Below are 5,168 nucleotides of genomic sequence, written 5' to 3'. Positions count from 1 at the left end.
TTCATCTTTCAATCACCATAAATGCTTCCTACATTCTCTTTCTCAAAGATATATTGTCTTCCACTATGCTTGAATTAATTTCTTGAAAGAGTCATTCATGACTCGACATCCACACAATGACTTAGTTACGCCTAACCTTTCTCAGTAGGGTCTTGCAACCTGACCTAGCTCGATAAAGTCTAGAACTTCTTTAGACACTTGTGATCCCTTTGCATCTTGAATGTTTATATGGATATTTCCTTCTATCTTGATTGGAACTAATGTGGGATGTTTACTTCAGAAGCTTAGTTCTAGTTGTCCTTGTGAGAGATCAAGTAGAAATGTTTGAGTCACCCAATTCTTAAGTGACATGATCTTCATTTCTTAGACTTGCATTCTGAAAAGATTTCAAAATCCATTTCTATCTCATCTACTTTCTTATGTTATCAACCTTGGCTTTCTTTTCATCTTCAATTCTTCCAGTGTTCATATAGTTCTTGGTAATCTATCCAAGTTTTGTACAAGTAAAACATCTTCTAGTGGTGTCTCTTGTCCTCATATGATGTTTTACACAATTTATTCCAATGTGTCCAAATTCTCCATAGTAGTGACATCTTCACCAAGTGTTGTAGTCCAAACCAAATATAGATTTAATAATCTATTTTACTAGATTCAATATTTTAGTTTTGCATTCAGAGGATTTGTGCCCATGTTTCTTGCATTCATGACATTCGCCTTCAAATTTAGGTTTCTCTTTGCATTCATTAGCTCTATGACCATGCTTATTGCAATTGTATAATTTTCCATTGAATTTAGCTTTACCATTACTCCAACATTTTTTTGATGTATGACCTATCTTACCACAATGATTGCAATTAGGTCTTTGATACTTTTGAGCTCCTTTCTTGGATGATTCACCTTCTTCTGTATATCCAATTCTTTCTTTTCCTTTCTATCTATATTGGCTTTTTTCATTCAATTGATTCATATTTGCTTGATATTTCATCATCCTTTCATTCATTTACTTTCTAGTGTTTAGATCATTCTACAATATTTCATTTTTTGATCTTAGATTCATGATTTCTTCATTTGCATTAGTAAGCTGATCAATAAAGTCTTCCTGTCAAAGGGATAGATGTTAAATTTCATTATTCTTTCCTTCTAACTCTTCTTTTATCTTATTTTTCTCTTCCATGACTTCACATAATCTTACTAACTTTATTGCTCTCTTTTCATCTTTCTAATTTCTTCTTAAAGGTTACCATTCTTGTCTAATAGTTCTTTGATTGCTTCATTAGCTTCATCTGAATTACTAAATATGAATTGATGACTTTAATTCTTTCTTCAATGTAGATTTTTTCATTCATTTGTACTACAAGATCTTTTCTTCTTTTCAAGGATTTAGAGAGTTGCTCCTTTTCTTTCTTAAGTTTCCTAATAGCCAATTCCAAATCTAGCTTTTCATTGTCAGTAGTGTTAACAAGTCTAAATACCTCCATAGCCTCTGATCTTTGCTCAAGTTGTTAAACATTTTCTGTGAGAACCACAAAGCTCTGATACCAATTTTTGGAAATATTAGATAGGCTAAGTTACTGAGAGGGGAGGGGTGAATCAGTAACCAACAAAACTTAATTTCAATTCATCAATTAATCCTTCATGTGCATTCTAATCTAATTACATGCATGAAAAATTGAAAGTATTAAAACATTCATAACACTTTGACACACATTATGATGACCCAGAAACATTCCAAATAGAAATTAAAACTGGGGTGGGGATGATACCCACAAACTTTAGTACTAAAATATAAATTTGGCTTGTTAAGGCGTACAATGATCACTTCTGATGATCTACCCTGTTGTGAGCAATAAGGACTACTAGGTCCACCTTGTAAAAGGATTTACAAATATATAGTGAAGTATGCACTCAATAAAGAGATTTAAAAAAGATTGTTAAGTCCACCTTGTGAAAGGATTTAACTGATCCACCTGTTAGGATGAACTAATGGCTGATCTCTAATCTAGAACTTGATTTTTTGAATAAGATTTCTTTGAGTGTAATGATCACCTTGCTGTGATAGATAAATTATTGATTTTCCTTACACTACTATAGCCTTTTTACTTCACACTTATGTACTTTAATACTTTGATGATACCTCTTTGGATTTGATTCAATACATTACATATATATCAATCCAATTTACAATTTAACAAAGTTAGCTACAGTACAAGTTTCACCAAAATACACAAAGTCAACCCAATTTTAGGTACTTGGGTTCTAAAGAAAAATTTAGTGAGGTTCTAACACTCTGTAACCATTGTCAATACTCAGCATCATCATGCACTCAGTAGATGTAGAAGCTCAATTCATACTTATCACTTCCAAGTAGTCTGAACTCAGTCTGTACTAGTGACTTGATGAATACTGTGAAACTCAGCATATAAACTGAATCACTTGATTCACATTGCATAGCTTGGTCAAGACTATCACTGCAAGCTCAATATAAATTGAATCACTTGTTTAACACTATATAGCTCGATCAACACTAGATTCACATTGTTGAAGCTAAAAACTCAATAAGTACTAGAGAACTTGGTTTGCACTAAGAAACTCGATAAACACTATGAAGCTTGATTTACACTGATAATCACCAACTTCATATATGTTGCTTGATGCAAACTAAATTTTTTCCTTGGAACTTGGTAGCAACTATAGAAATTGGTAGATCCTAAATTACTTGGTTAACACTATTAACTACACAATAAGCTTGGTAGCTACTATTTATCTAAATAAGTGTGTGTGTTACTAATAAAAAAACTTTGACTTTAATGTCAACACCTTTTAGATATCTAAATATTCTTTTTACTGCTACAAAATGACATTCCTTAGGATCAACTTGAAATCTAGCTACAATCCCAACTACATTTTCTATATCTAGTCTAGTATGAGTCAGATATTGCAAACTGCCAATCATGGATCTTTACTTCTTCTGCTCTATTGCAAGTGTCTCATCTTTGTTGGATAACTTGTGACCAATTATCATGGGTGTACCAATAGGTTTACAAATTTTCAAACTAAACCTTTTCAACAAATCTTTTAGGTACTTAGCTTGTGAAATAAATATACCATCATTATTCTATACAATCTGCAATCCTCAAAAAAACTTCATTTCTCCTATCATGCTCATTTGAAATTCATTCTTCATCTCTTCGAAAAAAATATCAATTGTTTCATCATTTCCTCCAAAAATGATGTCATCAAAAAATATTACAATAATCAACAAACCATTTTCAACTTCTTTCAAATACAAGTTACTATTTGTCCTACCTTTACCAAATCCAAGTTTTGCCAACTAACTGTCCAACCTTGCATACCAAGTTCTCGATGCTTGCTTCAGACCATAAAGGGATTTCTTCAATCTGTATACCATGTCATTGTCTTCTAATAAAGGAAAACCTTTAGGCTACTCAATATAAACCTCTTCTTCAAGTTCTCCATTCAAAAAGGCTAATTTAACATCCATCTGATAAACCTTGAACTTCTTATTCACTACATAAGCTAGGAATATCCTTATTGCTTCCAGTCTAGCTACATGTACATATGTTTCCTCATAATCTATGCCTTCTTGCTATGAATAACCTGTGCATGCAAGTCTATCTTTATTCTTCACAACTTCACCTTGCTCATTCATTTTATTTCTGAATATCCATTTTGTTCCTATCAGATTTTTTCTTTTGGTCTAGGAGCTAACTCCCATGTATCATTCTTTACTGTCTAATCCAATTCTTCCTTCATTGCTTAGATCCAATATTATCTTTAGCTACTTCATATACACTTTTAGGCTCAACTTGAGATATCAAACATATCTCCTTATTTACTTTGTTCCTTGTCATCAAACCTTTATCTTTACTTCCAATAATCTACTTAGGAGGGTGATTCTTTGTTAGATTCTTGTCAGGGGTAGGAGTTGACATCTCAACTCTTATCTCTTCTCTAGGTTCATAACTATGTTCTCCTCTATGCTCAAAAGTTAGCACATCATTCTACAAGTCATTGTTAGTCTTAAATAAAACTTCAACATTCTATCTAACAATTCTAGAGTTATCCTCTTCTTCGTCTAAATTATAATCTACCATCTTTTCTTTACTTGCAAAATTTTCATCAATGCTTAAATTTGTGCATTCAACTATTGTCTTAGTTCTATAGTTGAAACATATATAAGCCTTTCTTTTCAATGAATATCCAAGAAACATACCTTCATCACTTCTTGGATCAAACTTACCAATGTCATCATCTCTCATAATATAACATTTTCTCCGAAATATTCTAAAATACTTAATTGATGGTGAATTTTCAAACTATAGTTCATAAGGTGTCTTGTCCATACCTTTTCTAATTTGTACTTTTTTTAGAGTATATACTAATGTATTGATTGCTTCTCTCCAAACTATCTTAGAAACATCATTCTCAAATAGCATCGCTCTAGCTAATTCTACTATAGACTTATGTCTTCTTTTAGAAATCTCATTTTGCTTATGTGTTCTACGTGCAGATAGTTATCTTTTGATTCCATTTTCTTCACAATATATGTAAACTCTCTAGAAGTGAATTATCCTCCTCTATTAGATCTCAAACACTTTATCTTAACACCAGATTCATTCTCAAATTTATTCTTAAATATTTTAAGCTTCTCAAAAGCTTTAGAATTCTCTTTAAGAAATGATACCCACATCATTCTAGTGAAATCATCAACAAAAATCATAAAATACCTTTCACCATAGAATCTTGTTGTTCTAGAAGGACCACTCAAATATGTGTGAACGATCTCTAGCTTCTTTTTTGTAGTGAACTTCTTGCTAGGGAATGATAATTTCTTCTATTTAGCAAAAATACATTCCTAACACACAACATTAGTAGACTTAACAATCTTAGGCAAGTCTCTAACTATAAAAGTGCTACTAACCTTCACAATATTATGAAATTTTATGTGATAGAATCTTCTATGCCACAACTAACTATTAGCCACTTTAGCTACCAAACATGTCATCTCAGTAGGATTCAACTAAAACACATTACCTCTAGATCTTGTGCAAGTTCCAATCATCTTACCATCTATATATTTAATAATATATGTCTTCTCAGTGAACTGCAATAGATAACCCTTGTCCACCAACTATCCAACACTCAAT

This window comes from Cupressus sempervirens, chromosome 6 (assembly GCF_028749045.1).
Source record: "Cupressus sempervirens isolate cs-2001-9-10 chromosome 6, ASM2874904v1, whole genome shotgun sequence".
NCBI classification, from domain to species: domain Eukaryota; kingdom Viridiplantae; phylum Streptophyta; class Pinopsida; order Cupressales; family Cupressaceae; genus Cupressus; species Cupressus sempervirens.
This window is presented reverse-complemented; position numbering follows the sequence as displayed.